The sequence below is a fragment of the Adiantum capillus-veneris genome, chromosome 23 (assembly GCF_014529385.1).
Source record: "Adiantum capillus-veneris isolate H3 chromosome 23, ASM1452938v2, whole genome shotgun sequence".
NCBI classification, from domain to species: domain Eukaryota; kingdom Viridiplantae; phylum Streptophyta; class Polypodiopsida; order Polypodiales; family Pteridaceae; genus Adiantum; species Adiantum capillus-veneris.
This window is the reverse complement of record NC_140953.1, coordinates 138,384,327-138,402,822: the sequence shown is the minus strand read 5'-3', so window position 1 is coordinate 138,402,822 and position 18,496 is coordinate 138,384,327.

Genomic DNA, 18,496 nt, shown 5'->3' with positions numbered 1-18,496 from the left:
TCTCATTCTCATCATGTCTTTCATTCAAGATTCATTGGATATATCCATTGGAATTTCTCATAGAACCTCACATTCTCTCTTTCTCTCTCTCTCTCTCTCTCTCTCTCTCTCTCTCTCTCTCTCTCTCTCTCTCTCTCTCTCTCTCTCTCTCTCTCTCTCTCCATAATCTATAGTGAGCTAGATCTATTGCTCCATAGTGGTCTCTTACATATGCTTTGTATGTTTCATGTTGGTACTCAAACCATTGTTATGGAACACTTTCATGATTGGATAGACAACAAATAAAAGAGAGAGAGAGAGAGAGAGAGAGAGAGAGAGAATTTCCAGCCATAAAACATATTCCAAAGTTTGAAGGTGCGCAAGCTACAAAAGCCTCATTTGCCTTTTACCAATCAATGCCCAAGCCTCTTGATAAGAAAAGCCCCTCTATATAATTAATCAGAGGATCCACAACAATAATGTATTTTGCATGAGTTCTTATGTCGAGATTTCATCCTCATTCAGCTTGTTTATTAGCTCTGATCTTGCTGGAAGAGAATCAGTCACTACAACTTTAGATAAACTAAGGTAGGGAGCAAAGGCTTTTGCATATGCGTGCGAGGCACAATCTCTCAATGATTCCTCATTCAAGTTCAAGATGCCTTGAAAGAATACTCTCATTCTCTCACCATGACCGATCCATGTTTCACTCTCAAAAGATTGTGCAAATGACTACCAAGACATTTTATAATCTCTTTCAAGATCAAATTCGAGTATTGATTGCAATTATCACTTGCCACTTTTGTTGATCGTCATAGTCTCTCTTTGCAAACTTGAATGCATTATGTAGGCAACCGAAATGAACAGAGACATGTGAAGATGCGCCAGCAAAGGAGGCAACCAATACATTGTCCTCTTGCTCATCCGGCTATTTCAAGTGTTGCTAGCTTTTAACATGAATGGCTCTCTCTCTCTCTCTCTCTCTCTCTCTCTCTCTCTCTCTCTCTCTCTCTCTCTCTCCCCCCCCCCCCCCCCCGCATGCACACCATACACACGAGTAGCAAAACATTGCTCTCTTAGCGGCTTGTATCCTCTTTGTTCGCGATGCATGTCCAGCTAGGCTTGAGGGTAGGGGAGTTCAACTCGCGGATAGAGTTAGCATGCATGAATTTTTTGCCAAAAGTTCCAAAGAAACTGTGGCCAATGGCTGCCAACGCCTCCTCCGTTACTGAGATAGCGATCCTCTCTCTCTCTCTCTCTCTCTCTCTCTCTCTCTCTCTCTCTCTCTCTCTCTCTCTCTCTCTCTCTCTCTCTCTGTGTGTGTGTGTGTGTGTGTGTGTGTGTGTGTGTGTGTGTGTGTGTGTGAAGGAACACTACAGATTGCGCATCTTGTTGGAACTTGGAAGGTGACTCCATGGAGGTGGTCGAGCATGGGAAGGTATGGTTTGAACCGAGATCGATCACCTTGTTGTTGTTGAGGGTGCTCTTTTAAATAATTTGTGAACGAACACTACAACTATTTGTGCATTTTATTACTGTAGGGTTTGGGGCTCTGGGCTGGACTCTGAAGGGAGGACTACATTTCTAGTTCTCTCTCTCTCTCTCTCTCTCTCTCTCTCTCTCTCTCTCTCTCTCTCTCTCTCTCTCTCTCTCTCTCTCTCTCTCTCTCTCTGTGTGTGTGTGTGTGTGTGTGGTGATGAGAAGGTGAACGCGTGCAGTGTCGAGAGCAGGTGTCGGGAAGCTTGTGGCACTAACGCCCATTGATTAAGGCTTTGCTCACGTTTGAAGGGGGCAATTGACGACACATGGCACACCTCTCCGCTCAAATTTTTCTCAAGCTCCATAAAGAAATAAAATAGATGGTAATAATTCCAACCCTTCCAAACCTCTTGTTGGGGAGGAAACAGAAAGCTAGACACAAGAACCCTTGCTGATGAAGATGCTATGGATGGTAAAGTCATCATTGATGACTCAAAGCTAGCATTGTGGCATAAACATCTTTAGGATAGGATCATAATTTGTCTATGTCATGGACCTAGGATTCCCATGGACACACTTAAGCAATGGGTGAATAAGCACTAGGGATGTTAAGAACATTTTTGCTTATCAATTTCAAAACCTACCTAACAATTTGTACTTATTCTTCTTTGAAGACTCCAACAATGTTTTTTAGGGGCTCAGCTAGGACCAATGGATCATCAAAATACCTATTGCCCTTTTCAAATGGGGACAACCCTCTAAAATGCAAATGTGGATTGCTCACTTCCTTAGTTATCCTTTGGAGTTCTATCTCTAGGGCAAGGCAATAGGAAGCCATCTTGGAACAAGAGTCGATTTCAGGGCATTAACTGAAAATGGGATACACAGTTTCTTGTTGAATTGGATATCAATTCTGATTTGAGGGAAGCATTGGCTTTAAAGACTCGCAGGGTTGTCCTTTCATTCATACACATTCAGGGGAGGCACTAGTTGTTAGGTACCTCTGGGTGTAGTCCTGGCTTATGGCTTCAACTCCATGATAGGCCGAGCGTGAGAATTCTCTCCCCTATGATTTAGCTTGTGATAATTATATATTTCTCGCATAGAGCCCTGGGGAGGGGATTTCTCAATGGCTCAAAAAATATGGTCTATTTGAATAAAAATTTCCATTTGAAGTCTTGAGTGTAGCTCAAAAAAATATGGTGTATTTGAATAAGACGCCATCGTGGCTCAAAATTGTATAAATAATTGGGTGCATTTGAACAAGGCTTCATCATGGTCAAAAGGGTACGAATAAATTAAAAGGAGGAATAGAAAGGGATCGAAAAAATATCTACTAATAATCCCACTAACCAAGACACGCAAGTGTCCCATGCACAGTATGAAGCTCGTCCTTTACAAGTGGTCACAAATATAATAGGGAAAATGATAAATTGAGCAATCTAAATAAGGCATTGGTGTCTTTTGCTAAACCCACCAAAACCATAAAGAAATGATTTTGTCTCACAAACTAACCATCTACTCTTTTATTTGCAAGGAGCCTACACATCCAATCATAGCCATGGCAATTCATAGGTGGAGCAAGGACTTGCAGCATATCACTCATGTCTTGTGCCTACCCTAGGGGGGTCACCAATAGATATGTTAATATAGTATGTGAGTTCAACATAAGGGGTTTTTTATTAGGCAAAATGAACAAAATTACATTTACATAAAGGGGCTTTTATTTCCTTTGGGGAAAAAAATCCGTAAGAGTTTTAAGAAAAAGGGGTTGATTAGCGCATGTAAGTATAGGGCTTCTTTTAATACCCTTTGAACCAATGTGATATAGGTGGTTTCTTGTAAGTGAACCCTAGAGGTTCCTACAAACATTCAAAATAACATTAGAACCTCTTAGGGTTATTTGAAAGGGATAAGCTCAAAGTACATCTGATATACCACAGATTATGGAGAAGGGCAAAGGTGGCATTGTTACCGGAGTGGTAACTTTACTGGCTAGCATGATTTCTACAATAAGCGGGAGCATGGAAGACCTCCAATAATCGCACAAAAATCGTGGAGAGAGAGAGAGAGAGAGAGAGAGAGATATAGTCATATGTGTGTGTGTGTGTGTGTGTGTGTGTGTGTGTGTGTGTGTGTGTGTGTGTGTGAATGTGTGTGAGATTTTTCATGCGCACCTCCTGGATTAGAGGGCTATGCATGATCACTCACGAGAGACCAAACCATTTTGTTGCATAGGTTGGCAAAAGCACGTTCATGTGCACCTCCTAGATTGCAGTGCCATGCATGATCACTCATACGAGAGACCTAGCCATGCATGTGCATAGATTGGCAAGAGCGCGATCATGTACACTTCCTAAGCTGGAGCGATACACATGGTCACATGTGGAGAGACAACGACACAAGCACTAGGACCAAGTGCTACGCCAGTGCCTCAATGCTCCCATGTGAGCCCTATTTATATTTCCCAAGCATTACAAATCTAGAGACGTCGTGATCTCATAAGAATAGGAGAACCCTATCCGTGTGCACTTCGTATCATCTGTTGATTATGCTGCACGCATGAGATCAATCCCTTCTTGTAGTACATAAATAACCATGAAATGTTAGTAAATACCTAAATATCATAACATATTTCCTCATTAACCAAGCAAACATCCTAAGTTGCTATTTAAAGACAGATAAAATTTGCAATCAAAAGATTTTAAGCACAAGTGTCAGTGTTACATAAAAGATATATTAGAATCTTTTTTTTGCATATAAACACATGAATTACACCCTTAACAGAAGATGAATTATGCACCCAATAAACCAGAGTAATTAAACCTTCAAAAACACATGAGTTATTGCTTGCAATCAACCACATACTACCTACTCTAGTGTCCCGTGCCACTAGAACAAGTATTATCTTCATGGAAGATATCATTCAATTAATTACATCATAACTCCATATCAAACACATGAAAAGAATCCATATAGTAGTACATAACATCATATTTTTGTATCCATAGTATCATCACTCCAGAGTTGTTAGGGTAAATGGGGGCATAATTAGAGTAGCATTTATGATGAATGGAGAGAGATAGAAATTACACAATGCACAAAGTGTAAAACCAATAGAAATAACTTGATTATGAAATAAACTAGCAACACTCTAGTAGAATGTGTGCAAGATGTGGCTACTTATATAGAAGTAGCATGGCTAGTGCAAGTAGTAATACAATGGGCTAGGTGCACCTCTCAAGAATGTGTGCAAGATGTGGCTACTTATATAGAAGTAGCATGGCTAGTGCAAGTAGTAATACAATGGGCTAGGTGCACCTCTCAAGGGCCAAAAGCAAGGGCAAAGGGAAACCTCTCGATGTAGCCTCCAAAGGGCACATCTTTGGCTCCTTCTAAGAAATCACCTAAGCCAAAGACTGGAGATGGTACACACCAATGTGTTGCGTCATGGGTCAAAGGCCACATATCCAACCAATGTGTTGTGCAACTCACGTAAGCCCACATGTTGTCACATGGTCATTTTTTTACTAGATGCTAACTAAATTGGAGATGGTACACACCAATGTGTTGTGGCATAGGCCAAAGGCCACATATCCAACAACCCTCCCCTTGGACTTGAGGATGCTGAGAATTGCATAGAGACTCATTGCCACATAGGCTCTAGCACACAGGCTGTCACACAAATTGGTAGTCGCACATATTAATGCCACACAAGCTATAATATGCGGTCTCATCAAGATATGTTCTCACACAAACTGATGTATCCACCCCTCAAACAAAGACACCCCTCAAAAAAAGAATCACATATAGACTCAATGAGTAGGGTAAAGACCATCCATATCCTCTATAGCATTTCATTGTAATCACTGTAAGGGTCACATGCAGTACAAACATGGAGACCACTCTCCTCTTCCTTGTCTTCATCTTTGTCATCATCCTCTGCGATGTTGAATTTACCTTTATCTTTGCTACGACTATGACACTTTGATGGTGGATGACCTTTGATGTCACAATTGCTACAATACTTGTTCTTGTAGCAGTTCTTGGAAAAGTGTTTAGGCTTGCCACACTCGTGACATTTCTTCTTATTATTTGACATGGATGTTGTTGATGATGCAAGATATGCTCCTCCATTTGATGTAGATTCTTTGTTTTCTTCTTTTCTTCTTCATGGATTGCACTTATACTTGTTGCACGATCCTTTTGCTCTAAAATTGTGACTATGTTGTCAGGAAGATCACTCAAAAGCATAGCTACTTTGTGACTATGTTGTCAAAGGTTTCGGGTAGAGCACTCAAAAGCACAACTACTTTGTCTTCTTGTGGGATCTGGCACTCAACGTTAATAAATCGTGTGATTATGCTCATTAACCTATTTAATAGGCTAGAAATGTCCTCCCTATAGATTTTTCTTTGAAATGATTTTACTTTGCTTTTGCTTAGCGTCAAATTGTCCGTGCTTGAAGTGTTGTGGTGCAATCATATGTGAAGTGCACATAATCATCATGCAAAGAAGTGATAATTATTCTTAGTGCTTGTTCATTTTTTGCATGTGCTTGTGGAGTTTGAGCTCTAGTGAGGGTGCCTTCAGAAGTGGATGGCTCATTTGCCCTAGGTTTGAAAACAACCCATAGCTGCTTCTTTAGGAGGTATCCCTATAGCTTTGTCTACCACATGTGGAATCCCTCCCTGTTGAATTTATTAACCCCTTTGTCCTTGATAGTGCAAATAGAGGGGTATTAACTATTGGAGGTGTGGCAATGGGAGTGCCTACCTCTTTAGAAGAGCACTAGAATATCATTGTCCCCATAAATGAGAATTATGACGTACATTACAAATGTTTTGATTTGGGATGCAAAAGTTTATCAGAGAGAGAGAGAGAGAGAGAGAGAGAGAGAGAGAGAGAGAGAGTAATTTCCCTTTGATTAAAGTTCTCAAGGAAGCCTTTGTAAATCAAAGTCTCAAAGCCTTTCCTTAGCTCCCTTTTGAAGCTAGAAGCCTTGCTCTTGGAAACAACGCTTAGCTTGGGGGAAAAGAGGGTTTAAGCCTTTTGAGGCTTTGCTATTGTGGGAATAGGGGCTTGGGTAGAGAGCTCCCCCCTTTCTTTTGCTATTGGAGGGAAATATCTCTTGGTTTTGTGGCCTTGGGGCTTGAGGGAAATGGTCCCAAAGGGCTTGGAAATACATAGAATTTGGGCTACCCTTAGGCAATCTGACCCCGTGACTTCATTGAGAGTGAGTGCCCCAAACGTGGTGGCCTAGCCAAGTGGCCCTCTTCTTCCGTTTGATCTATTGTGACCTTTTTCTTTTCTAGAATGAAGTGGGTATGTTTATTGAACTGATCAACAATAGGATGAATATCCTCATTCCTTGCAATACTTTGAGGAAGCTCCAAAAGAAAATATATGGATATACTCTCCAAATGTCTTGTTGGGATCAAAAGGGGTTAAAGTAGATTAGGAGTAATATGTTCATCATACTCTACTTTTTGACAAACCATGCAACTTCTAACAAATTCACAAACATCTTTGTGCAAATTAGTCCAATTAAAACAAGTCTCCACATTTTTGTAGTGGAGTCAAAGCCCCTATGTCCTATACACACAATGGGGCATGGCTCTTTGTGAGCACCCTCTTGCTTACAAAGAAAGTGTGACACAAATCTTTTTCCTTGTCGTGCATAAAAAATACTTCCTTTAAAGAAGTAGTGTTTTTAGTGTTCTCTTGGTTGTACAAAATCATACTGGCATAGTCAGTTGCATATTGTTCTCTTATCTCATCCAAAATACAAGGGACACAACCACTACATGAGGTTTCCTTGAAAAAGCATATGCTACCACATTCTTTTTGCCTATCACATGTAAACCCTGAAAGTGAAACATTGATGAGAAAGTGGCCCATGACATATGGTTTATCAAAAGCTTTGAGTGAGTGAAAAACTATCCAAGGGACAGGTACTCCATCTTAACTATAAAATCTCCTCCAAGAAGATAATGCTTTTATATCTCTAAAATATCAATCACTACAAGCCTCTCATTCTCATAGATTTTCATATGCCTCTCATGTCATCTACGTATTCAGACTCTATAAGAAACCACATGTCCTTCTTGCATAATAGCTAATCCAATAATGCTCCATAATCATCACATTGCACTTGGAAAGGCTTTGAGGAGTCTAGAAACTCAAGGGTTGCACCTTAAATCACTTTTTCAAGAGAGTGCAAAGCTTTCCTTGTAAACGACCCTTTTCTTGGTCCATTAAGTAAGAGTGGATGCAATCCCTATCTAAGAATCTTGCAAGCCATCGATAACAAGAAAACACCCCAAAACACTACAAACTTCATGTAGTTTTGAGGTTCTTGTCGATCCTTGATTGCTTTTTTAAAAAATAAATCTAGATCCATTCGTACACTATCTTTGGAAACTATGTTTCCCAAGAAGTGAATCTCCATAAAAAATTCAATCTTCTTTCCATTAGTTACCAGATCAAATTTCTTCAAGGCCTCAAACACAGTTTTAAAGTATTCTCTATACTTCAATTCTATTTTTGAAACACAATCATGCATTAATGAATTTATCCACAAACTAGAAGTGTTTTTGAAAGATATTATCAATCATCTGATGAGCACCTCCGATGAGCATCCAATGAGCATTCAATCATCTGATGGGCACCTCCGATGAGCATCCAATGAGCATCCCGGATTAAAAGTAGCTACAACATTAGTCAATGCAAAAGGCATGCCAAAAACTCATAGAGAATGAAATAAGTCCCAAAGACTGGCTTGGATATATTTGTTGCAAGTACATGTATTTGATGGTATCCACTTTTAAATCAATTCTATTAAAGCAAGCCATACCCATTGGATGTAAGGGCCAATGTTCCTGGTGTTTGGATGGTCGCCCAACATTAACCAACTAGCTAGCACTTGACTCATTATTTTCTATAGAGATATGTGAATAAGGAAAGTGCAAGGGATATTTGTCCAAGAGTTCTAGCCACTCTGTGTGATCTCTCTCTCTCTCTCTCTCTCTCTCTCTCTCTCTCTCCCCCCCCCCCCCCCCCCCCCCCCCCCCCCCCCTCCTTTCAACACTTGCTCTTGTGCACTCTTCAACTAGTATCAAAGTAAGTTGAGAGACTGGAGAAGACACACAAAGTGTGGTGGCACTCTTGTGCAGATAACCCACTATCTCTCCTTATTCACATTTTTGTAAGGAAAATAATAAGTCAAGTGCTAGTAAGGTTAGTGTTGGGTGTCCAATTGAACATTGGGTACGTTGGCTCTTACACCCAACAGCCTCCCAGTTAAAGGTTAATGTGCGTTTAAGTGAAACTATGGACATATGTACATTGTTCCAAGAGAGATGTCCTTTACCCAATGCCCATAAGCCCTCAACAATGTGTAAACTGCTCACAGTAGAGACCCTTCATAAAAGAGATCTACATATTTGTCATAAGTGTGAAGCTTGATAAGCAAGATGCACGTATCATCAACCACTTCATGAATGAAGTGAAACCTTGCATCAATGTGTTTGGCCTTTGCATGAAACACCAAATTATGTACCAATAGATTCTATATCTTTGTGGTGAATTGAGTAACACAATCTTGCAATCAAGACCTCCATAATATTGTGCCACTAGAAAATTAGCCCAAAGTAGACGATTTATTGTCCACATCCCCTGCATAATTTGTATCCATGTAATCAATTTCACTAATATCATATTTTCCTCTTAAGAAATGCACATATCCTAAGTATCTCATAACGATGTAGCAATCATGGCATACATCATGCTATTAGCTACACATGAATAAGGAAACTTTACCACCATAGCATTTTCCTTATTTGTTTTGGGATAATCATCTTGCCAAAATTTCACTTAGGCAATGGAAAACTAATTGCCTTCCCCCTCTCCATATTGAAACACTTGAGTACTCTATCAATAAACTCACCTTGTGTGATGGATACAATAATTTCTTACTCATGTCCTCGTAATAAGTATGCCAAGAATATGACTAGCTTCAAAAAATATACATTATGATGATTTTTCCTAGCAATAAGCATGTCATTCACATAAAGGATCAAGATCCAAAGACTTCCACCTATGCCTTTTTTATTGTCGAGATAGTGATCCTCATCACACATTGTACAACCTTGAGACTTTATGAATGAATCAAACATATGATACCATTCCCTTGGTGCCCACCACAGCTCCTAAAGGCTCTTCTTAGACTTACACACCAAATTTTCTTTGCCCTTCTCTAGAAATCCCTCTAACTACTACATATATATCTTTTCATGAAGATTGCCATGTATGAACGCAATCTTAACACTAGTTTGGTACCACAACCGGACATTACAGTGTCCTTTTTAATCATGCCATTCGCTCGTGTGTAGCAGTAGACAAGTCTGCTTGAATCTCATCCATTGGCCATTGAATTTGTCCATTGGCCAAAGACTTCTGACTACTGGCTGTGGGCTTACCTAATGCAACCTATTTTGGTTGTATGAAACGATCCTGCAAAGCAAGGATATATGTACACCTTCTATGGATATAGGGTCCATTTGTGATGGTGTAGTTTCTAGTAAATCAATCATCAAAAGTTGTTTTTCCCACAATTGGGCAAGCACTTTAAGATGGTGAAGATGTGCATGCTGGAAAGTGCTAGATTACTCCTCACATTCACTCAACAAAAATCGTTAAAACATACCTGGGATATTCTAGTTGGTCTATATGCATGTATTAATGAAGCAAGAACTACAAAAGTGTATAAACAGTTATATGGTATGTTTATCACCAAGAATAAATAATTTGAGCTATTGATTATTGTTGTTAGGGTGATTCTTGACCATACACTTGTGAAATAGTTCTTGATGCATTATCACATCATACCAAAATTGCTTCCACTTGGAGGCTTATAGCTGATGGAAAGCTTGAAAGTGTAAAATTTGATGCCTTAGTCTCTATGTTGTTATGAGAGCAGGAGGGCTGATAATGCCACTTCTAATGTTCCTTAGTAGGTTGCACTTTTTCCTTCTTTTTGTAGCAATGAGTCTGTGAAGTCAGGTGTCAGGTGAAATGCAATTATTGTAAGGGGACCTTTTGTTTGTTAGAGAATCCTACCCCTAGTAGGGCCCCTAGGTGGTGAAACATCGTTCCTTTATAGACAATTTTCCCACAACCAATCAATCAAGGTGAATGTATCATTCTCTGGAAGGGAGATGAGTTTTGACTTCTCAATGTAACATTTAGAGCTTGATACAATGGGAAAATTTTGAACTATCTCTAGTGCCTTTCTAAGTACTTGCACGGTGGCGTTCAAGAATAGCAAGGAGCCATCGGCAAAGAGTTTGGCAAAGAATTGTTTGTCATAATTGGGGAGAGAGAGGCCTTGAATGTCACCTTTTTTAGTGCTTTTCTTGATCACAATCGCGCTAGGGGATAAAAGCCAATAGCAAAGAATACAGGATCAACGGGTAGCCTTGTTTGACTAACCTTCTTCCTTCAAAAGCTCTCCCACAACACAGTTGTTGAAGAGAAGTTCTGAAGAGGTGTTTCTCCTAAGGTGTGTACTATGTGGCACATATGGGGACCAAAGCCTAGAGCCTTTACTTCTTCTATGTATGACTAGGTGGCCTGATCATAAGCTCTTTCAAGGTCCAGCTAGAGGACGATACATTCTTGTTTGGTGAAATTTACATATTCTATGTTGAACATTGTTGCAAGAATGTTGTCATATATTGATCTTTCTTTAATAAACCCATGATGGTGGGGAGTGATCGCCTTTTCCAAGATTAAAGATAGCCTTAGAGTAATACCTTTCACAATAATTTTGTATTCCACAATCATCATTGTGATTGGCCACCAATGCTTCAACTAAGAGCAACATATTTGTTTTGGAATAGGCTTGATAAGGTTTATTTTTAGACTAGTACCAAGCGTTTCCTCTAAAAGGGCTTTGTTTGCGAATCTAGTGTTGGAGGTTTTAGGTCATCCCAGAACTCCCTGAAGAACTCTGTTGACATTCCATCGCATCTTGGAAACTTCTCCTTGCCCAAGGATTGTAGGGCAAACAAGCAATCATATTTGATGATTGTTCATTCAAGGCGGTCCGCTTCAGCAGGTGCTATACTCTTGTTGACACTCATGAGCAATGAAGCTCTCGCTTCTTTGACCTCCTTAGGATGGTCATCTGGCTGCCCTATGATATTTCTTAAGTGATCTAGCATCAATTTTGCCATTATGTTGGGGTCGTGCCCTTCATTTTCTCTACCGATAGTGATTGTTGTGATGGTACCCCGTATCTTTTTGGTTTTCAGAGTTCTAAAAAAATGCAATTGATTGGAAGCTTCAAGTTTTGAGGTGAATCTCCCTAGACAATGATCGTACCTCATATCTATGAGCTACTAATCAACAAGAATTGCTTTCACTTCAATACATCTCTTGTGCTCTAACTCCATGGCCACCCTTCTTGTATATTGCCTTTTGCAATATAGTGCTTCCGTTCCTTCTTGTTGCCTTTGATGCTTGTCCTTTCAAGATTTCTTCATCCCTAGCCGTGTCGTTTTAATCACCGTTTGATTACTCCAAGAAAGAGTTAATTCCTCCACTATTGCAAGAGTGGCACAAAGTCCTCCACCTCTTCCTCTAAATTCTCTTCTTGGTTGTCAGCCTCCATGGCATCAACTTCACCCTCCTTAGGGTCCTTGGTTGTGACCTTAGTTTGGGGAGTAGCCATCTTATTCACCCTAGGGTCCTTGGCATTTGCATCCTAGAGCATTTCAAATAGATTCTCGTACTATATTGGAGCCTTTATTTTGTTTGATGTATTCTCTTTGTATTGACTGGTTTCTCGAGCTTGTGATTTAAACTGCTTACATGAAATGCTTGAGGTTTTTTGCCACCCCTCATCATCCCTTCCAAAGGTGGGTGAGTGGACAATCTTTTACATTATCAAAGCTTGTGGTTTCTTTGTGAAGAGAACTGGTGAATCAAAAGCTAGGGGTGGCCTTTTCTCTAATATCTAAGGCTTTGACTAGTTGTTCTTGTCGTTTCATGTTAAGTTTTGCAATCTTCTTATCGCTAGATTGTCCACACCCTGAAGGCCGACTGGTCATGGTCCTATGAGAGAGGATCTCCACTTCCATGTGAATAAGCTAATCTCAACCCCAACAAGAAAAAAGTTGGAGGCAAACATAAACCATTTAGAGTCGGCAAGCCAATAAAAATTGTATTTGTAAGGAACGTTAGAGATACTCGTACTTTTCCTAATGCATAGGAATGCTATTCCCTTTTATGTTAAGAGAGAGAGAAAGAGAGAACATGAGCTTTTGCAAGCGTACACAAATACATAGAGATGGAGGCAAAACCTATTCTTCTTATTCTTCACTAACTCAAGAAAAGAGGTCTACATAACATAATGGAAAGATAACAACATAAAGTGAAAACTAGTACTATGGTTTAGTGTGAATTACTAGTGCGTGAGGTGAATGGATAAGTGTGCCATCACTCCAATAGGTAGACCAACTCGGTGTAGTACAACTATAGCATCACTGAAAAATATATTGTATCCATCGAGGCATGCCAATGATGATGATTGTTGATGATATTCATCCAAGAGTCATACATGTTAAGCTTGACATCTCAACACTCCGCCTTAAGCTCAATGCCATCTCCCGTATGCCTAGCATCACTTGAAATCATCGTAGCTTCTCTGCTCCAAGGGCCAATATCTATAACCTGTTCATCCGTTGCCACGTACTCAAGGTTGATGTTGTGTAGTAAGACCCTCTCTCTCCGATGAAGTGGTAATGCACCTCAATGTGCTTTATTTTGGCATGAAACACTGGGTTTTGTGCAAACTGTATGCTATTGAGGTTGTCACAATAGATGACAACCAACTTCTATACCTGTACTCCAAAGTCCTAAATTAGCAATCCCAACCATGATAGCTCACATGCCACCATTACAACACCCATGTACTCTACCTCTGTACTCAAAAGAGCAATTGTAGGTTGCTTATTACTTCTCCATGTGATAGCAACACTCCTAAGTGAAAACATGAATCCACTAGACATGCGATTGTATGTGCTGCCAGTCCAATCCGCATCTATTTAACCATAGAGCTACAACTCCACATCAACCCTATAAAAGAGTGCATAATATGAAGTAGCACTCACATAGTGCAACATGCATCTCACTGCATACAAGTGTGGTTTCCTGGGAAACCACATACACTGACTTACCAATCCAGTCTAGACATGGAATAGTCAAGTAGATCAAGCTACCCACAATCTTCCTGTACATGGTAGCATTCTGAATTACTTGACGTACATTATTCCCCAAATTCAAATTTTGATATGAGGACATTTCATTTCAATATGTCCAAAGCATATTGTCTTTGTGACAACCATACACCCTCTTCTGTGCGAACCATTTCAATGCCTAAGAAATAATGCAAGTCTCTCAAGCATTTCATCTCAAACTCCTGCATAAGTAGAGCATGTACACCCTCTACTTCAACGACATCATCACCTCCAACAATGAAGTCATCCACGTAGATGCATATAACCACAATTCCTACCTCATTCTTTCGCACATACAATGAATGATCTGCATTAGACATCTCAAAGTCCAGTGAAATGAGGAATGCCACAATCGTCTCATACCAGGATTTAGGTGCTTGCTTCAGCCCATACAATGCTTCCTTTTAGCTGCATACAAGGTCACGTAGTCTCATATTTGCATAATCTTGTGGCCGTTCCACATACACAACTTCCTCTAAACATTCGAAAAGACATTTTTTGCATCATTTGTTTCAACACCCATCCTAAAGCTGCAGCCACTGCAATAAACACACAAACGATAGCTAGCTTGGCTATGAGGCTGAATGTATCCTCATAATCAATCCCATAATTCTATGCATAACCTTTGGCTACAAGCCTGGCCTTGTACCTGCTCACACTACCAACAACATTATGATTTGTTTTGTGAACCCACTTACATCCAATTGCCTTCTTTCCCTTTGGTAAGGGCACCAACTCCCATGTTCCATTTGCATCACGAGAATCCATCTCTTCATCCATAGCTTGATCCATTTTTCATCTTTAACAACATCCTCAAAACACGTGGATTCTGTCTATTGTGTAATCTTCGTCGTATATGCACAATGATGAGCCACATAACTATCATAAGTCAGTCTCTACACATGATTTCTTACTCTTTCATACCTGCGCAGTCTAGGATCACTTCCAAGCAACTTGTTCCCTGCTTGCATCTTCCTTGCACCCCCAGAGTCTTCACAGAGGGTATGCCAAACTCCTCATCTAAACTTTTCTCAGAACCACTGCTATCGCCATCATCATAACCAACACTCAAATTTGGTAGCTTAGGGGCATCATAAACCTTTTCGTTCCCTTTTCTTGATACATTTGAAGAATTAGCAGGACTCACTCTTTCATGCAACTTGCCTCTCCATGGCTTCTCACCATGACCTGCACTAGGTAACCCTTACGGCCCACTCAAAACCTGGGACTATGAACCTTTTTTTTACAGTCACATTGTCTCTTACATCAGCCCCTAGATTATCTTTCACATCAGCATACCAACTTGCCATTTCTTAAAAAACAACATCTTTGATCGCCCTCACTTTAGTTGTGACATGATTATAACAATTGGACACTTTTTGCTCAAGAGAATAGCCAATGAACACCACAAAACTTCTCTTCTGGTGTCATATCATGTACTTCCACCCATAGATGTAGTCTTTGTCAGACCCCATACATCTATATGCCCTAAATCCAATGCATTCCTGCTTACATGTGCTTATCATGAGAAAAGGATGCTTTTGTCTGCTTTCCAAACTGATAAGCTTCACAAACTTTTTACATTTCAGCAACTTTAAATGTTGGAAAATTTGTAACCATCTCTTTAATTTGCATTGTCTTTAGTCTCTTTAGTTTGCATCGTCTTTAGTCTCGACAAATTTACATGGCCGAATCTCAATATCTGCAACAACTCTTACACCTTTTGCAAACATAGCAGCATCACCTCAGGCATATTTACATCCAAAGTAAACATCCTGTCCACTTTCATTCCTTGCACAACCAACCTTCCATTCTTCCTATGCTCTTCACCAAAGAGACCATCAGAGTTGAATTTGACCTGCAAGCCTGCTCAACCATCTGCCCAACATAAACCAAATTCTTTGTATTATAGGGTACATGCAATACATCAGCTAGATACTTTACTTTATCATCAGTCATCATAAACAATGGTACATTTCCTGTATGCATAATGGGATGTGCAATATCATCCACAATCTCTACATAGCTAGGACTTTGCAAAGATCACATTTCCTTAAACCACTCATCATGGTTGGTCATGTGATTTGATTGACCAAAATCCACAAAGCAGACATTATCACAAGATTTTGCCACATTTGTAGACATAGTATTTAGCATGTGCTACATCACAAATAGCCTCTCAGGCTCATCTACGCTCTTGCTAGTGGTTGCATAGTTATTTTTCTACCACTTGTCTTGACAGTCAAGTTTAAAGTGACCATGTCTTCCTCAACCCCATCATACTACATTTTCGTGTTGACCTGCATTGTTACGCTGCACATTTCCATGACCTCTTGGACTCCTCTTGCCTCGAAAGTTTCCTCAACGACTTGAATTCTATCTCTGATTGCTATTTTGTTGTTGTGCTTGTTGGTTACCTCTTCTTCTACCTCCTCCATGACATGTACCACATCCTCTTTCTCTTCCTTTGTTTTGAAAAAGACCCGTTCAAAATTATTTCTACCCCATGTAGAGGAGTCTTCTTCAAGTTCCTTCTCTTTCACAATCAATAAGGACACCAAATCTATAAATGAGGGAACGTTCTCTCAAAGATGGATACCAATTTTTAAATGTTTGTATTTTGGACCCAAACCTCACAGACATACATCCACTTCATCACTTGAGCTTTATCATCATCATCGATTGTAACACCAATCGATGCAAGTGAGTCACATGTGTTGTTTATCTTCAATGAATAGGCATTGATAGACATGTTTTTCTTCTGCACTTTATTCAACTTAGTCTTCAACTGTAGCTTCTTTGCCTCTGTGTTGGTCACACCCACCGACAATACGGTATCGCAAGCCTCCTTAGGGGTGTGTATGTGATCAATCATAGTGTCTTTTGCACACTCACAAAAAGCCAATACATGACCTTTCGAGCTCCTTGGTTCCAATCTTTGAACATCTTTATCTGTGCAACACTTGCATCTTCCTCTGGTAATGGTGGCGCTGTCTCATGCTCTCCATCAATATACTCCAAATAACCTTCACCCATAAGGAAATTGATCATTCTAAACTTCCAAGCATGGAAGTTTTTCTTGTCCAGCTTCTCACTTACAACATGGTTAAGTCCATCTTTGTTGGACGACATGTTTCCAAACCTTCATCAAGTCTCTTAGCAGCCTGCTAAAAATAGTCAGTTAGCACCTGTAACCACAATATGCGTACATACACCTGTTTCACAATACCAAACAATATCTATGAACACACAGCCGAATCGAAGCCTTTTGCATCACTGATATGTAGATTTACATAATCTCAAAGTTTAGCATTTCTGTATGCAAACGTGCTCTAACTCCAAAAACGGGGGTCAAAACGTGGCGAAATGGAAATCTGGCTGCACAATTGCAATCCAAAGGACTGAATAGAATATTGAGACACACAATCTCTAAAAAGAAGCACTTCAATTGGAGATTGTTTGACAATGGCTCCTACGAATCCTGATGCCACTTTCTCTGCTGCTCTTGCTTGTTGCTCCAAGCTCCTCACACACAACCAAGCTCTTATACCATGTTAAGAGAGAGAGAGAGGGAGAGAGGGAGAGAGCTTGAGCTCTTGCAAGCACACACAATTACACAGAGATGGAGGCAAAACCCGTTCTACTTCTTCTTCACTAACTCAAGATAAGAGGTCTACATAACATAAGGAAAAAATAAAAACATAAAGGGAAAACTAGTACAACGGTCTAGTGTGAATCTCTAGTGAGTGAGCTGAATGGATAAGTGTGCCATCACTCCTTTAGGTAGACCAATTCTGTGTAGTACAACTACACTATCACTCGCAAAGATATACGTATCCACCAAGGTGTGCCAATGATGATGACTGCTGGTGATAGTCATCCAAGAGTCATACATGTTGAGCTTGACATCTCAACATTTTAGTAGTAGAAATTAGCAAGTAAAAGATGAAGTTGAATAGGCAATGTGTAACTTACAAGCTCACTATCCTACCTGCCACTTGAAAGGCGTTACCTTATTTTGGATGGGTGGAGGGAGTGACTCGTGCTTTTGAGCTAATAGCCATGTTGTGGCCATTTCTCTAGCAGAATAGGTGACCCCCTGAGCTACCCAATCACTTGCTAATTTGGTCGTGTCAACTACATGTAACAACTTTTCGGTTCATAGATTAAATGGTTACCGCCCCGGTGTGACTTCCAATGGTAGCCATCAATTTTTCCATTGAGAGATGCCTAATGGCCATGTGTGACAAGAGTGTGACTTGCAATGGTAGCCATCAATTTTTCTAGTGAGAGATGCCTAGTGGCCATGTGTGACAAGAGCCTTAGATGGAATTGTTCTCTTTGGTGGGTTATTGGTCAAACTAAGGACTGAGTCGCACCCAGTGGCAATGGGGATAGTAAGGTTCATGAAGCACACAAATCGCACTGCACAAAGAGGTGATGATTGATGAGAAGATTCATTGCACAGAGGTCATTGAGTTGAACCTCCATGAAATGGGGAGCTTACTTATACCTTCTGACAGTATTGGTAGAAATCTAACAGGGTTAGTGTACTTTTTTTAATTTTCTTGAAATAAGAACCTCTTTTTCTCTCCCGCTTTTATGAGCCCAGCTCTTAGCTCTGGTGTGCTATGCTAGTTGCATGGGCCTAATTACCAAACAAAATAAAGTCCAATATGATCATGAATGTCCCACAGAGACTATTATTTGCATGGGCCTGCCGCCTTACCATGCAA